Raw genomic sequence first — 18366 nt, forward strand, 5'->3', positions numbered from 1 at the left:
CTCTCCCTGCACTTGCTGGCTTTTAAATATGAACCTTGGCTCTACCTCTAAGCTCCTCCTCTGCTTGGCTCAGCTTAGGGGAGTGGTGATGAGGGTCATTCCTCCTCCTCCCCCTCTTCTTCATCCAAGGCCAGAGCTCAGAGTCCTCTGTTGCTGCTGAAAGCGGCAGCTGGTGCTAACAGTGCCCTCAGTGGGGCAGGGCTGGCTGAGCCCTGGGTGTTTGGGTGCCCTCTGTCACAGACAAGGAGAAGTTCACAAGCAACCAGTCCTGCTGCATTCTCATGGGACAATTTGGAAAAAGGTGGTTTAAATGTGTGTCACCTTCTTGTTAGTACAGGCAAGTCAAGGAAGAAGCAGCTCCTAAACACAGATCATACAGGTTTCTCTTTGCAGGCTAAGGAGAGGTTCCATTGGAACTTGAGAGAATTCAAGTTAGATCAAACATTCCCTTACAGAAAGCACTTACTACAGCAATTAACTTAGAACAGTCCTCTGAGATTTTAAAAATAATTTATGTTTCTAGGATTAAAAGTTTTTATCAAACTCCAAGTGTCAGTCAGCACAATGACCTCAGCTTCTGTGGAACACAGTTCAGCTGCAAGAAGAAGTCACATATATTACAAGGTGCCTCAAATATCCAGCCTTTGGGGCAGTAGTAATGCCAACACAATTATGGAGTCAGTCAAAGTATTTCCTAAAGCAGCACACCTGTGTGCTCCTGGCATTCCTGCCATTGGAGATCAACAAGCCTTGCTCTTAGGACAGTCAGCTCTAGATAAAAAGAAGCAGTAAACCCATCACAGCTTGATCTGTGACATCAGTGTGATCAGAGGAAAGCCTCCTAATGGAACACTTGCTGCAGCAGTGATGGGGAGCTCGGGCTGCAGGGCACTGCACCTGCAACTGCTGTGCAGGCAGCGCTGGTGTGCAGCCAGGGCCTCCAATGCCCTTTCCCCTGCCAGAGGAGGCACCTCCATGCTCATTGTCTGTTTGCTGACCGTACCTTGCTGGAGTGTCCACAGCAGAATCCTGTTTTGAGAGCATCATGACTCAGGGTGCAGGGCTGGTCTCAAGTAGTTTGAAACAAACATGTAGAACGGGGAACAACTGGGGGGAATACCAGCTCCCACACAACTGCAGTGCTGTGATTTCTTCTGAGATACAGAGACGAGCCAGGGTAGATCACACACCTGGAGAGCTGCCCCAATGGGCACAGTGTCTTCAGGAAGGACGGGCTGGAAACAGTGAGGAGTGGTTGTGTGCTGTGCAGAGGAGTGCCCAGAACGTGGCCATGGGAGAGTGATGGGCCACCTGAGTGCCTGTGGGCAAGGAGAAGGTGGCAAAGCACTATGGGGAGTGATGGGCCAGGCACTCACTACAGACTTCCTGGGAAAGGAGAGAAAGTCAAGAGAGCCCTCCCACACAATCACAGGCCTTAGGGCTAACTCACAGTGTGCTTTAACTGAAGGGCTGTGTGGTCAGGCACAGTCTGGATGGTTTCTTGAGGGTGCTCAAGACAGCTTCATGACACAGCTGATTGAAAAGACAACAGGAGGAGACGCTGTGCTGGGTTTGTTGTTCACAAAATAGGAAGAATTGGTTCAGGATATGATGGTCAATGATGAATTTTGCCTGCAGCAACCATGAAACTGTGAAATACTGAATCCTGCAAGAAATCAGCAGTACAAACAGCATTACTGCCCTTACCTGCAGGAGAACAGGTTTCATTTCATCCAGGGATCTCCCTGAGAGAATCCCAAAGGGAACTGCCCTGGAGAGGGAAGGAACTGCCCAGGAGAGTTAGTTGTTCTTTGAGGGCAACCTCCTCAAAGCATGAGATCAGTGTGTCTCATTTATTTCCTGGACACTGCAAAGCCTTTAACACCATTTTCTACAGTGCCAGGGTAGCTGATAAAGTGGGTGGGTGATTGTTCAGATTGTGGGGCTGAAAGAAGTGGCATCAACAGTACAGAGTCCGGATGGTGGATGATCACCTGTGACGTCCCTTAGGTGTTTATACTGGGGCTGATAAACTTAAGGTTATTAAGTTATTATGGGTGATGGGACAGAGAGCACTCTTGGCAAGTCTGGCTTGGGAGAGCTGCCAGAACTGAACTCTGTTTGCAGTGTAGCCTGGCAGTTGTTGGCTTTTGAGTACCCTCCACATTTCAGACAGCTCTAGTGTGAGGTCTCAGGAGAAAGAGCTGCAGCAGTTCCCTCCTTGGTGGGCTGGCTTGAGCAGATGGCTGAATGGGAAATGGTGATCGAGGGCTTCTTCCCACATGGATTTTCGTGACACATGCACTCAGATGACAGAGGAAAAATGGGAAATGTGGCCCCAGGAATATCAGTAGACATTTCCTCATCACCCCACCAGTAAAAGGATGCTCCCTTGCCTGTTTGACTTTAGTTTGAGCCTGACCTTTATGAACTTCAGCAGAAAAATATTCACCTAGGTCCTTTCAGTTTTACTTTCCCTGGCTAGAGCCAAAGAGCCCAAGGCTGTTGGACTCCCATCATTCACCTGTGGCCTCTAACAAGGATGGTTGATCAGAATTGATTTAATTCTAATGAACATCATCCTTCTGATGGAAGGCCATCAGAATAGGAACTGTCCAGCTACTCTGCTTCCTGTGGCTCAGCCTTGACAGAAAGTGACACAGCTGTAACCTGAGAAATGCATCAGCTTAAGGAAAAGACCTCTACACTGGCACTGACTTCCCAACTGACATCATTCCAAAAGGTCACTTGGTAAAGGATGCTTTCCTGCAAACTTGACAGCTCCTCCACTTTTGGCTAGTAGCATGGATGGCCAGGCCTGCAAAGGAGTGGAACAAGTGCTATAGCTTCATCATTGCAAAAGAACAGCTTTCAAAGCCAGCAAAGAAACAATAGACAACAAATCTCTTTCTGACACAGAGAAAGAGAAAAAGGTCATTACTCTTCTGAAGGATGGAAGATGATGATTTGCATTTCTTTTCAATAAAGTAATATTTTGAGCAATTTTCAAGTCAGAGCAAAAGCCCTCCAAGTCCATAAATATTAATTTTAGCTAACTGCTGCCCCACTGTGCTGGCTGCATATCTTTTACAGAGCACAGTGAATTTAGAGATGAGCCAAGTGGAATTACAGAAGTTGCGTGCAGGCATTACCATTCTTTGAGTGAAGGCACTGAAATACAGAAAGGCAACTTTAAGAAAAAACTTACTAATCTTGCAAAACAAAGCATCCTGAACCAATATAATGCAAGAGTTGCCATTTTAAAAAATTTAGGCAGCTTTAGTTGAGCCTTTTTGTCCATATTGTCCATAAGATTGAATTTAATTATAATTACATGCTGTATTTCATTTTTGAAGGACCTTCCCTGTATTCAGTGCTCAGAGTAGATGAGGATCACTTACTAATCTAATTTTAATTACAGCTTTTGTTTTCCAAGTCTATTTTCCACTTAGTGTTCACACCCTGCCCATAAAGGTGGTTTAGATCGGCTTTTCCACAGTGATCATCAGTGCCTGCATGGGTGAGGAGCAATGGGGGCAAATGACCTTCTAGGGGTTGGAACTGACTGTAAAAGTCTAGAAGGTTCCACACACAGCTGTCCACGACACATGGCCAGCTCCCAGCTGAGGCTGCAAGCAGCTTCTGCAGATCTTCCTGCAGGATCACAGTTTTGGCACCCTGGACCTGGAGGTCAAAGGTCAGTGCCTGGTTATGAAACCTGCTGTTTCAGTAATTACCCAGGACCACATACTTCTCTCTCCACAACGGTGGGTGAAACCCTTCCAATGGCCAAAGAGACGCTCCTTCTTCCCTCCTTCCTTCTTTGCTTCAAGTCTGGAGCCAACCAGGAAGCACTGGTCACACAGCATGAATATTTCCATGAGCTTCCAGAATTTTTTTGCCCAAATCCCATCAGGCTGACTGCTTTCCCCTTCACACCTCAGACGTGGATGGACACAAACCTCAGCAATTTTTCCTTCTGGAGAAGCAAAGCCTCTTGCAAGAACATTGCTTAGTGTGAAGCCTGCTGCTCTCATTCCATGGCTATCCATCTCCCAGGCTACAGCAGAGCTGGGGCTGGTGAAAATCCCAGAAACCTTTCCTCTTTGGTGGCCTCTTCTAAGGCAAAAACCCCATGGTCTCCCACCTAGTTCCAGACTCTCTTTTAACCTTCGCCCACCTCCTTTTGTCAGCACACAGTGTCTCTTTTGCCAGTTATGCCTTCACTCAGCTGGCTTTCCCCTGAGCATTTTGGTGCTGGAATGGGCAAGGGGTGCATGGCAGAGACCAGCTTCACACTTGTCATTTGCCCTTAGCAGCCCTGGCAGCCAGCAAAAACCAGCACCTGCTCCACTCAGACATCTCAGGGGAGTTTTAGATGAAGAACTGAGAGCTCTATCAGGTGCACACAAACTGGGTTTTCAAGTGCTTGTAGCAGAGCCAAGTTTGAGCACAGTTTTCGAGAGCTGCTGCAATGTGTCTTCCTAACAGAAAGCTGCCTCCTGCCACATTTTCCCTGTAATGCTTCAAAGCATTCAACTGAGACAGGAAAATAGCACCAGAAATTTTTCTAACAGGTTAGGAGAAGGTCAGATAAACAATGGATTTCTAAGAAAGATGTCAGCTGTTAGAAAGGCACGAACTGGCTGATTGTTCCCAAACAAATTTAGCCTGAAGCACAACCCCAACTCTGGAAATTTTAGTCTCAGCTGGTTCATTGTGACTTTCTTGGCCTTCAGACAGGCATTTTAAACATTAGAAGTATTTCTACAGCCTTAAGATGGACTGTGCCAACAGCTTGTTCATAATAAAGCAGTCAGCAGAAATGAAATAGCCAAGTCTTTCATAGTTACTGTTACTATGACTTACTGCCAGCCTTCCCACATTGCAAAGAAATCTGTTCTTCAGGCTTTTCTTCCTTAAATTCTCCATGGCTTCCTACCCTTTTCCCTATATCAATCACAGCAGGTCACTTATCACCAAAGTGAGTTGTAGTTGAACTTTACTTCTTTCACCCATCCTTGCCCATGCCTTTACCCTTCATGCCATCCCATCCCCAGACATGTCCCTTGCCCTGAAAGAGCAATGATCTGAACTTGGTGCCAAAAGCAAGGCATGTCTTGAGCCCCCTCTCTTTTACCTCAGAGGGACAACTCTGTGCTGGTGCTGGAAGATGTCAAGAGACAAGCTCCAGTGATGCTGTGAGCAGTTTGGCAGAGTGAGCTGTGCAGTTGCTGCAAACATCAACATCTGGATGAATGAAGCAGCCACTGAGATGAAGTCACCCCTAGAAAAGCCTTAGACAGTGAGGATTGAAAAATGAAAATGATAAGATTAGAATGGCTTTATTTGACTTGACTTTTCACAGAGCTTGAGATGATCTAGGACTGGGCTCACATGTACACGTAACGCTGCCCAGCAATGGCTTCAGCAGCTCAGCAAGCCCAAAGCTGTGGTTATGGGCCCTAACCACAGCATCCTGGTCATGGTAACTGGGGTTAAGCAGAGATCAGAGAAAGCTGGCTTGGTTTTAATGGCCAGCTTTCTGAACTGTTTTCATTGTTACTTCAATCTGAGTTAGCCAAACAGAGCTCACAGCATGTGCAATTTCTAAGCCCAGTGCAGGGAGGAAATGAGTCAAGGGGCTGCTTTGCACAGGTTGTGGTTCCAGCACTGGTCCAAAATGCCTCCTGAAGATTCCATTAAACCTCTGTGACATTAAAGCTCTATCTGAGCTCTGGGAAGGTGCCTGCTCATTTGGAAAATGACTGGCAGCAGTTGCCTTGACTCACATTCTCTTGTGAAACTGTCAGAAAAACATGGCTTACGCCTCCGATACCATAGGCTGTTGATTTCTCTCAGCTGCTGGTGTTGATTTCCTGCTTTTTAAGCTTCTCAGGAGCTGTGAGTATCTTGCTATTCTTTTTATATTTGGTTGAATACTGATACCTGTGGGTTTTCCTTTGCTGTAATGAGGGCATCCCGGGGAATTTTGGACACAGCTACTGGCTAGAACCCTGTATCTTTTTTTCCCCCCATAAGAGATACCTTTATGTCCACACAGAAAAACTCATCCTACTCTTCTATAGACACGTTTGGAATGAATGGTGTAATTAAATCCATGGTTTGGAAGAGAGACAGACAAAAGAATCTTGATTTGGTTTCTGCCATTGATTTGTCCTGTGACACTGGATTTATTTGACTTGACGTTTCACAGACCTTGAGATGATCCAGGACTGGGCTCACATGTACACGTAACGCTGCCCAGCAACGGCTTCAGCAGCTCAGCAAGCCCAAAGCTGTGGTTATGGGCCCTAACCACAGCATCCTGGTCATGGTAACTGGGGTTAAGTTATATCACAACCCAGTTAATAATAATTTCATTTGCTTATATTTTTCCTAAACTTCTTGAGTTGGAGACGCCCTGGTTGTGATTTGTTCATATTTCAATTATGCCATTTAGTACCAGAATCCAGGAAACTTTTAACAGCTTTCCTATCTACAAATTTGTATATGAAGCCTACAAATTCATGTATTGCAGACAGCAATAGAAAGCGTGTTTTGCAAACCAGCAGATTGCTGTTGGAACACACTTTCTCTGAGACCTGGATCAATACAGAATGCATTTTAAGATTCTTTTTTCTGTTTTCTATGGCTTCAATTAGTCTGGCAGAAATAATTTCCAATTCCATGATTGTCATCCTGTATGACTCTTCTGCTTAAGGCTTCTGAAGTTGCCAGGAGAACAACATGGACTTGCCAGGGCACAGAGCTGGGCTTTCTCATAACTGTCTGGGAAATATTGAGCACCTGGTTTAAATATTAGTATTTTGTAAGGAAAGAGCACCATGTATCCCCACACTAAATTTCCCGAAGCAATGTTCATGAACTGAACATGCAGAAGATGGAAAAAGGCAAATACTTCTACCATATACATTTCTGGGAACATGGACAGAAGAGAGTGGATGTTGTGTCAGATAATTTTCCTGGGTTTAGGATTTTCTTTGCACTCAGATACCATCATGATAAATGTAACTATATTTCTCCAAACTTTAGATTATATAGGTGATTTAAATGTCCATCCTCAAATGGAAGGTATCACTACTTAGTAAAGCTGAAATAATTTGCTTCCAGTAAAGCTGTTATTTAATAAATCTTTCTTCTGTTTAAATTCTTCAAACAAATACTTGAGACTAGCTTCCAGTTAAATTCTTCTAGTTTTGCTCTTTACTCAGTGCTGTATATATTAGAAATAATGGCACTCTGCTTTTTAGGTATTGTTTTCCCTAGTATAATCTGAAGTGTAATATAAATATAAATACAATGAGTCTGTCTTGCTTCCAAGTGTCTTAATACAATAATTTCATATTAGAAAACATTGCAGTTTCAGAATGAAATAACATCTGCCTTTCTGTATCCATGTGAATGAACAAAGGAATGTTACATGAAATGTCTTGAGGCAGGTCCAGTAGAAGCCCAGAATGGAATTTGGGTGCAGAGATCAAAAGTTCTAAGTCTGGAGGCATAACTGGTGATCTGCTTTCCAGGTAAGCATGTACTTGGTTCTCCATCATACTTTAATTCTTTTGCTTTTTACTGTCTCGGATTCCAAATAGTGTGAATGTTAATGTGCACACAGTAATTTTGATAATTATTTCATGCTTGGTCTGTTCAATATCTAGAGACTAGACTTCACTGTATTTCACTCTTCAGAGAGGCTTACTATGTTAGGAAGTTTCAGACCATGTGTGAAATGGAGGCTGATTTAAGAACCTTGTGAGGTTTGGTAACAGGTATTGCTTTTTGAGAAGAATATAGAAAGAAGAGGCTCTGCCCCACGTTCTCTGTAAAGCCTGAGTAGATAGTGAACCTTCCTTCCCCCAAGTCAGAATACAAAGTTGTAAGAATTCTTCAGCATGACGGGGAATTAAACTAGAGCTTCCATCTGTTAGGATGGTGGGCTAGCTACCAGACATTGGCTGCATAGATTACTAAGATGTATTAACTGTGCTTTGGAGGTACACCACTGTACAGAAAAGTAAAAGTTTAATTTCATCATATCTCCTTTCCAGAGTGTTTGTTGGACTTTGTTCTCTGGTTTCAATGAGGATCAGTTGGGCAAGCCATGCTCCATTTCCCTAGACTTCAGCTCATCCCTGTCACTTTTGTTGCTTTCCATTTGTTTTAGAATTTTCTTTCTTTGTTTAGCATTTCATTCTTTCAATTTCTTCTCCTGTCTCTTTGTTTACCTTTTTTCCCTGATTTTGGGAAATGAGTTGCAGTGTGAGAAGCAAACCTTGCCAAAATTATACTCATTGAAAATTATAGTTATTGAAATCGTGAAATCGGGGAACGACATGAATGGACAGGAAAGGAAAAGGATTAAATGAAATGCTAAAAATTAAAAGAGAGAATTCTCATAGTGAATTCAATAAAACAAGTGAAAACAATAAAATGGTCTGGGATGACACAAAATGCAGGGAAATGGACCAAACCTTGCTGAATTGCTACTCATTGACAATCTTAAACTCAGAGAAGAAAGTGAAACAATCTGAGTATGGTAGACTGATGACAGAACTAAATTAAATTTAAAGAATAAAACAAAATTCTGAAATGAAGTGATTGTAACCAAATGTAATGAGATGACATGAAGTACTTCACTTTGCATGCATTTTGGAGTTGAAATATCCCTGAAGGTCTGGGCTTTGTGGTTTTCAGAAGCCTAACCTGAAGCATAAGTCTAAACCTAAGTGGTTGTGCCTTAGAGGGCAGCACTCAGCTGGTTGCTGGCTCCATTTCCTCTCTTGCATAATGTGTTTAATGGATCTGTTTACTCCGTTGTGATAAAGGATCTACAAATCCTGGTGCAAAGGGCGTTAATGAGCCAGAATGATTAACAGGTGATACCTATGATATCACCTACTGATACCAGAATGATTACAAATCAAAGATATATGTTGCTAATGATCTCAAATACAGATGAAAATAGATAAAGAGCTAATCTGAAGACTCTCTTTGGTTCCAGGAAGTGTCTAGCTAGGATCTTTTTCTTCTGGCAGAGGGAGTTTTCCACTGGAAGCATTTTGCTGCTGTTTCCATGCCTTGGAAGGATAGTCAGGGATGCGGCTTTTTCATAGTTAGGTCCTCAATTTAGTCATTTACGAATAAAATAAGAAAAAAGGAAGCTAATCTGGCTAATCCAGTGTTTATGGCTCTTAGGAACAGGCAGAATAACCTTGGGTGATTCTGTCTCCTTACAGGAAAGTTAGATTTCAGGTTTCAGCAATAATTCTCTATCTTTTCACTCATTAATCATTAATATCAGACGATACTAATACACTAATCTGAAAATATTCAAACATACCATTTTGATGATCTAAACCCTCTGTGAATAATTTCTGAGAGAACAGTATGCTTGCTAGAGTACAGAGTTTATTATTTTCATATATAATGCAGCGTCAAGTTCTCATTAAGAATTTTTCATGGTTTTATCTGAAAAAAACCCTTTCTGTCAGGATAAACAATGACTTGAATACAAGTAAGCATTTAGAAGTTTTTCTCAGTGTGCTGAAAATAGAAGATTGCTGTGTGTACTATGACAGTGAAATGGGGGTTGTTTATATTTGATTTTAGTGTGATGCTCCCAATGATAGTTTATGCTTCACAAATCCAAATGTGCATTGGAACTCAAAATGTGTATTTTGTATTTCTGTAGGAATAGAAAACCCTCAAATAACTTTTGATTTGAAATATTGGCACAGTTGTGCTCACAGATGAATTAGTATCAGTGGGAGCATATGGATTGAAATAGAAATTAGAAATTATGGAAATTCATGCAAGACCTTAATACTGGGCTTTCAGCTTGTCAGTTACCTTTGGAGCTCCATACCAAATGATCTGCAGGTTACTTTTGCCAACAGTACTTGCTACACTCTCACAGCAACTGCACATAGCAAGCCTAATTTTCTGTGCTCATTTGTAATTGTGTTTTTGTGTCAACAAAAACACTCACACTCTTTTATTCAGGAGGTATCCACAGGAAGGAGGAAGGATCAAAGATGGTGGCTGCTAGGGAAACTGAGAAGGAAAGTAATTTTGTGATTTTTAAGCTGACCAAAAGTCCAGGTTGCTGCTGAAAGACATCACAGTACCATGCAGCAGGTGAGTGGTAAGGAAGCATCCTGGGATTTGCTGGTTCCTGCTTCTTTCCTTCTGATGGCAAAACAGCAAGCTCCTTGACATAAGCAGCTTCCCCACCTGCACAGAAACAGGGGCTTCCTAAAACTGCTGAATCCCAGGATCCCTAGCAATGGCTGTGTGGCACCTGCAGCTCAGAACGAGGTGTCCCTGAGCACCAGCAACATGCAGGCCTGAGCTAGCCATGAAAAATGAAAACTTTTGAGGTGATAACACTTTAAAACTTTCTGTTGGGTTTCTTAAAAAAACCACAAAACCATGAAAATTTTCAAAGCCATGCCATAGATGGAGATGACAAACCTTAGCTCTCCTATGGACTGAATACAGGCACTATGTATGTGAGTTAAATCCTTTCTGCAGATCCTTTCTCATTTGTGCTACTCCAGGATAAAACAAGTTCGCTCATAACCAGAAAGAGGGAAAGGCCTCACAAAAATCCTCAATTGCTTTTTTTAACTTAATGATGAGTTATTTCTTTTTTCAAAATCAAAAGCTTTTTGATTTGTGTTCACTTTGTTTTGACCTAAGGCCTAATACCTGGGATAACCTGTGCACTCTGAGTTAAAAATCAGCAACTATTTCTAATGCTACCTGTTTTCCTGTGCAAGTCTTTTGATAATGAAGGGCACTCCCTGTGCTGACAGCTTTGTGGCATACGGATCCCATCGCCTATGTGCTCCTGTGGAAACAGAATCCACATGGGTTCCTACAAGCACACCTTGCTGCTTGTGCTGCTGGAGGGAACAGCAGTAGAGGGAAAAGCTGCCAACCCCAGCCAAGCTGACTTCCATGGTCTCTGCTGTGTCAGAGCTGCCACTGATCTCGCTGTCTTCCCTGGCTGGTTGCTCTCCAGAAGTGGCTTCAGACAGACCCTCAGGTCAGAGGTGCCTCCTCTCGGTGTCACACAGCACAGGAATTTTCAGCCAGAAGCACAACGAGAAGGGAAAGGCTGCAGATCACACAATAAGCCAAATAACAACAAAATTTGCCACCAAAAAGCATTCAAAGTGCAAATGCATCCACACCTCTAATTTGTGGCTGAGAGCCGATGAAACCAAGCCTCAAGCCCTCTCTCTCCCCACAGAAAGGCAGACTGTAAAAACCTCTGAGAGAAAAACTTTTATCTCCTGCTTCATCTGCTCCGACTGTGCCCTACAGATTACGAAGGATGGTTTCTTGCAAGCCACAAAATCAGGAGGTGCACGCAAAAACTTCCGTGAAAGCCTGCTATGCTTTCCCATGAGAGCTTCTGGAGGAGGCAGCGGGCTCAGCGAGAGTGGGGTGAGGGCTTTGTGCCATCCTCCAGCCGCTACAGACGGCTTCTGGCCGGCCCCCAGCTCCCCACCCTCCGTCCCCAGGGAAGGCGGGCACGGGTTTTGCTGGAGTACGAATTTCGAGCCTTAAGGTGGCAGCAGCAGACAGCCCTCAGCGCCGCGGCCGCAGCTCTGGGGCGGCCAGGAGCTCGGCAAGGACAGAACCACCGAGGGCAGCGATCGAGGAGGGGCAGGTGAGCAGCGGGGCAGAGGAGGGTGCGAAAAGCTCGGGGCTCTGAGAAGGAAAGGGATTTCGGTCCTGCTTCCCTCAAGCAGGCTAGGCTTGGCTGGAGTCAGGATGAAGACTGCTGGTCTTCATCAGGTTTGCTGGAAAATAGGAAAAAAGCAAGCAGGGAGCTAGCAGGGAATTGCAGTTAGAAGAAGTAAAGCTTTGAAGACTCGAGTCTGGCCCTCTAGGAAGGAGCTTCAGGAGGCAGGCAGGGATCTATGATCTACACTCCCCTGTCCTGGCTGTCGAGGGAGGGACTGAGGCACAGCTCCCTGCAGGAACTGGATCCAGAATAAACACCCACTGCTGCCCCAATTCCCCAAGCTACTCTGGACAGTTGCACCAAAGGCCTGCAGGTGTGCTGGATTTTGGGATTAAAACCACTGCTAAATAGTTTCAGGGATTCAAGCAGCCTGACTGTCCTAACCTGTCATACCACCATGAACTGCTGATTTTATAGGCAGGGCGCAGTCAGATTCTTCTCCAAATGGCACAGTGACAGGACAAAAGGCAAATCACAAGCTGCAACAATGAGAACTGTGACTAGATACAAAGAATTGCTGCTCCCAGAGGATGGCTCAGCACAGGAACAGGGTCCCAGAGAAAGTGTGGAGTATACTAGAAGGTTTTCAAATTTTGACTGTTCAAAGCTGTGAGCAGGCTGGCATAGTTCTGAGGCTGACCTTCACAAAGCCATCAGGTTGGACCAGAGACCTTGAAAGGTGCCTTCCAATCTGTTCTATAACAGGATTTCTGGAGAGCTTTAAAACATGAATGTAGATGAGAAGTAAAAATTTCATGTGTGTCCTGGCTGTAATAGTCATGGCTGCTGGATGGGTTTCCTGATCACAGACACAGTTTGAATTCTTATTTAAGTTTTTGATCTAGAGCAGGTATACCTTTGCAAACACTGCAGAAAATTTCTTCAGTTTTGGAAAAGAAAAAAAACAAAGTTTTAAGAGTCTGAAATAAATGTTCTGATTCTGTAAAAGAACAAGAAGAGAAAGAGAGGGGGGGATTGGGGGGTGCAGAATCTCAGGACTTCAGACCTGCCTGGATGATGAAGACGTGATAGGCCAAAAATCCAACAGGAGAAGTTGATGAAGTGTAACAGCACCGCAATAGACACCAGATACCAAGGCAGTAACCTCTGCATGAGCCTGGAGACACTGGGTCATTTTGTGCTTCCTGAGGGACAGGGACCAGCTACAGATAACCCTTGATCCCACATCAGGGGGAGAGGGAGGGCTCCTGCTTTAGCTACAACTCCAAAACAGAACCTTTGAGTTACACAACAAATGATGGCACACAGGTTGAGTTACCTGCGAGCAACATAGCCATGCAATACACAGATCACCTGTAAGTAATGAAAGATGGAGAAGTGCAACGACAGCTTAGAGATAACCTCTCATCAGTGGCAACAAGAATGGAAGTGTTTCCACCTGGTCACACCTCTTATGAACTGTCTTGGGCTCTTTGAATCAGAGTGCCACAAGGCTTTTCAGAATGACTGGAGATAGTTGGCTGCTCTGGCAATTGCAGCAGGCTGCAGCAGAAATCAAGCTCAAACACTTGCTGTCAGTTGAGGCAGAAGTGAAAGCAAAGTGAAAATACAGGAGCTGCTGTGTTGTGTGGCTGTGAGAAGCTCATTTCAAGGATGAGCATGTTGGAAGCTGTGGCCTGAAGGTACAAATCTTGCTTACTCCGTGGAAAGGGGGTTTTTTGTTTCATGTACACTGCCCGTTTGCCAGACAGAGGCTCAGTGCCTTGTGGGACATTTTGAGTTGTGACATTTTAATTACTGCAGTGCCCCCTGAACTTGTGACAGACCTTAGCTGTGGTTTTTTACCACTCCCACCCAAGGTCATACAAGCTGGTCAGTAAACATTTTTTTCTCCACTTCTGAACCCTTATGTATTTCCAGACATATGTGCAGGCTTACATATCAAAAAGGTAAGGACATATGTTCTTAAAAACTACAAATTGCTATATCCTTAATGCACCTAGTGAAGACATGGGTAGGCAAAAAAAAAGACTGTGGCTTTTTTGTAGGGGGTTGTGGTTAACAGACATGAAGAGGCTGCTCAGGCAAGCCCCTGACTTGTTCTTCCTCTTGCATTGTAAGGAACAAGAAGTTCCACCAAGCCCTGCATCGCACACTTAGCTGCAGACTGGGAAAGGTTGTTCAGGTTTTTGATCAGCTACTCCTAATGTCCAAGTTAGTTAAATAAATACTAAAAAAAAGGGGCAAATCTCATTCCCTCTCTGTCTCTCTTTCTCAGCAAAAATGGTAAATACAGGTTGCAAAGACTTCTGGTGTCTGTCTCAAGCAGCTCTTTCAAAGAGGTCAAATGAAACCCTAGAAACTGAACATCAGCTGTTGTATTCCAGTTTCTGTGGCATGCCACTGACTGGAGGTAGAAAACCATACTGATGCATTTCTGAAGAGGTACCAACCAACCCTGGTGACCTGGCCAACACTCCCCCCTGAAGCACAACAAAGACAAGCCCCTATTTGGAACGACCATTTGGATGCGAAAAGGGTTTTCTACGTTTAAGGGTGAATTTTGGGGCCTGTTGCTCTGTAGTCTAATAAATGGCACAGAATGGATTTGGTAAGGTACCTACCTGGACTGTTCTTCCAAAACTCACACACAGAACTTCCCACAGAAAAGGTCATCAGCAACAGCCACCTCCACCAGTGAGGCCCTCAAATGCCATTCCAATTATCTCAGGGCTCCTCTCATGGCACAGCATTCCCTAGAAGGAACCCCAGGAAAAAAATCTCCCCAGACTTTATTGACCTGTTATTTCTCCATGACTCTTTTCACATGACTGGGCCACTTGTAAAAGGTTCTCTCCCTTCTCCTTATTTTCAAGAGGAACTTTGGATCACAGAACTGCTGTGCCCAGCTCAGGGTGAATCCACCCAGCGTGGGTGGTGGGCAGTAGTTGAGGCCAAAGGGCCGTGCTCCAAAGCAGAATTTTTCCCAGTTACGGACAGTCCTACAGTCATTGCTGTTGATTAGCAGCGTTCCTAATAATAATTTGTACATCTTCTGATCCATGAATCCTCTAGACAGCAACAAGTCTGTGCAGTTAAAAAGATGAACCTTCTTTCCTTTTCCTGAAGCAGCAGACCAGGAACTTGATGTTTGCTAAGTCCATCTTTCACATCGGTCATAAGGAATGTTTACACTTCTGCTGTAACAGCATCTTTTCCAAGTCTTTTGTGTTCCTGTGGCAACGTGACACTGCTGGCTTTAGTAGAAATGAGTAGTGCAGCTGGAGTCAGTCAAGAGGCCTGCAAACCCTGATGTCCTCTTTAAGGCTGTAAATGCCTACTTCCATCTCACAGCTCTGGAAACTGTTTCTTCTCCTGGCACAATTTCCTGTCATGTAAAGCCAAGAATGATTCCCACTTGGAGCAGAGTCAAACACAGCCCTGGAAACCAGCTTAGATGCTACAAAATTGGGCCATTCTGTATGGCCTCTGCCTTTGGTTGCAGGAAAAGTCTCCCTCAGCAGCATTTATTTTACTGACTTATTTTCTTGCAGAGTGCAGCTCTTTGGCTTCATTCCCAAATGGGCAGTTGTATTTTTGCCATCTATCACCTGTACAGGTAGTGATTCCTCCTCAGAAGTTTCAGCCACAGCAGGACACCAGGTGAACAGAGAGACTGTAACATCCACTTTATACAGTGACTTCCTCATCTTGGTTTCCAAAGCAGCAAAATATTACAAAACCCAGGAGTGTAACATTAAATTCATCCTTGTTCTGCTTACAACACAGTGCTTTCTTGCCTCTTTGAAATCCACTGCAACCTGCCAATTCTGAATTTCACAGTACAACTCTAAACAGTAATTTGTTCGCTCTTCTGTATTTCTTCTGACTACAAATGCAAACCGTGAGATCTGTCTTACGTGCACGTTACTTTAAATTCAAGGTGATGAAAAAGTGCATGAGAAGAAGTAGATATTGTTATGCCCCATAATCCAGGTGGCTGTAATTCCAACAGCCTTCAAAGTAATGTCCTCAAAATAATCTACAATTTGGAAGAATCTAATAATTCCATTTCTTTGCTGAGAAGAAACCCAGTTCCAGTGGGCAAGAACTAGGGTGAAAGTCCAATTAAGTTTTTATCATACAAATGCTGTGAAGTGTACAGACTCTCATTTTTTAATAAAACCATGAGAAGTGGTGACATTTATTTGATGAACTGGCTTCAGCTCAGAAGAGTCTTGCTATACAGTGCAAATTTACCCTTACACCACCATTTTTATTTTCAGTGTAAACACCTCCCAGTCTTTCCCCAACAATTTCTCTGCCATCCTTTGCTGCTCCCCACTAAAAGATGTGGCACTGAAAGTAAGCAATTTCGATAAAACTCAGAAAACCATTGCCATGCTGTATCTCAAAGTACCAACCTCCAAATCTACTGTGCACTCCAAGTTTGGCTGTCAGCAAGGGGAGCTACAACCCAAAAGTTCCTAATGCAATACAGGTGGTATTTGCAGGTAACCTGGCTATGCTCATGTTCAGTAGCACATGCAAGCAGTTTTTATCATGCAAAGAAGAACACGTCAGGATGACTCCTGAAGCCCAGCTAGAGTGGAACATTTCTTTCACAGGGGGTTTGCTATGAGCTAGAAGACTATTTTTCTTTTTCAAATTATTTGGATGAGAGTTAAGTCTCTCTGGGCTGCTAAGAAATATCAGCATTTCGAAAGCTGGCCAGGTAAGGTCAAAACCTTGAAACTGCAGCGTTAAAACTGAGTTAAGCAATAAATTGCAAGAAACCTCTGGAGGATGAAGGGGGAAGAGAAGCAATCTCAGCTCTAAGTACTGCCCTGTGGAAGAAGCCAGCAAACAAGCGATGCTTTCCTTCCAGTTCAGGTTAAACACACTAAACAGGAAGTGGGATCCACTTAAGAAATTAAATCCTACAAAAAGATTCTGTAAGCAGCACTGTCTTCACTTTCCAGCGGGATGACAGAGTAAACCTTTTGGATTCCACCAGAAGTACAGAGAACAAACAATTAAACAATCACATGCAGGGATGATGTCAGCAACTATTTCACTGACCTTTGCACTCCAATCTTCTTCAGAGCTTTACATATTAATTTCTGGCTGAACAGCACAGGTCAGGTAGGGAGCTCATGGTCATGGTATTTGTATGAGCCAATTTTTCAGTAGTGTGCATGAGCCAAGCTCTCACTGGCCTGTACCAATGCCAGGAGAAAGTACCAGACTGTTACCAGTCTCCCACAATTTTCTAATAATTACTTTTGTCCTCTGCCTCTGTTGACTAAATTCTCTGACTTGTAATATGCTGCCAGAGTTCCATCTTAAAAAACCTGAAATGGAAAACTAAACCCAAACCTAAACTTGTCGGAATTTCACAGTCAGACAAGAATCTTATCCTGTTTCACAACAGAGATTTCCAACCCAAAGCCAAGATTGCAACTACTCTTTCAGCATCTCATAGCTAAGTCAGTAAAACCATATCTTTGTGTTTTCTAGATCTGTAACTGAACCTGGATTACCTGTATTGTTTGTTTTCATATAACTTTTAATAATTAAAAAAAAAAAGAGCAGTGGTGAATTATTCATCCTCAACCATCTAAATATCCTGTTCCACTTCCAAAAGTATGTTATTTACACTTAAGTTTTTACATTTTGAGATAAAGGACTGCTTCTTTCAGTCATTCTGGCAAGCCAGGGACTAGATAGACAGATAAAATGCTGTATCCCTCTACAAGTATTTCTATAACGTCCAGGACACTCACTGCACTTGGGACAGCACAGGTAATTCCTTACACAATGACTCAGCTAATAGGCATGATAATTTATAAAATTTATATCCAAATCAGCCCCCAATGTTCTCCCTGTAGCTGTGCCAGTTTAAAGTATTCTCTTTCCTAATACACATTTTAATGTACGCTACTGCACATTAGTCAGAATTCCAAAGCTGTCATTCAATTGCCCATATCTCAACAAACTTTTTGTTTTTTACATGCATGTCTCACCAAAAATGAATTTCTTTAGCTTGCCATTAGCTGGACTCCATGAACCAGATGTGCACCATTCTTCAGCAGATCCCGCACCCTGAACGTTTTTTATTTCAATACTATTGAACCTCATCCGTTTATCTTGTTCTAAGGTTCAAGAATGTCACAACCCCAAGTAAAACTCCCTCTCATACCTCTGTGGTACAGATTAGTGAGGTTGGCCACTGCCCTCTGCAGGAGCAGCTGAGATGACTTTCTCCCGTGCTGCTCAATCCACACTGGTCTGTGCCTCGGATTTCCAAGCATGGATTTCACATGCAATACATACAAACAACAAATGTATCGATGGGCAGCTCCTGGTATCAAGATCCCTCTGTACACATCCCAGGGCTTCCACCAGCTCCTGCAGGACTCCCTTTATCCTTGTCATATCAACAAACATCCTTTGCATGTTGAATCCATTCCCTATTCTTGATGTGAAAACATCTTTTCTTCGACCCCATGCAGCAGTGCTGACTCACTCTGGTTAGCCTGGAAGCACTGCTAAACCATCACATTCAATTCCAGCCCGTTGGTGTAGATCTCTTTCAGGAGATCCCGATGGGAGTCAGCACA

The 18366-nt window shown here is 43.5% G+C and overlaps 1 long non-coding RNA gene across 1 annotated transcript; it reads left to right on the forward strand.

Annotated features, from left to right (window-relative positions):
- The first annotated feature begins 2 nt into the window (after positions 1–2).
- LOC141728797 (uncharacterized) lies at positions 3–17931 on the forward strand. The gene is made up of 3 exons (XR_012580022.1): positions 3–7547; positions 10027–11704; positions 14022–17931. It is a non-coding gene; the product is annotated as an uncharacterized LOC141728797 (long non-coding RNA).
- Positions 17932–18366: the final 435 nt, after the last annotated feature.

This window comes from Zonotrichia albicollis, chromosome 4 (assembly GCF_047830755.1).
Source record: "Zonotrichia albicollis isolate bZonAlb1 chromosome 4, bZonAlb1.hap1, whole genome shotgun sequence".
Classification (NCBI taxonomy): domain Eukaryota; kingdom Metazoa; phylum Chordata; class Aves; order Passeriformes; family Passerellidae; genus Zonotrichia; species Zonotrichia albicollis.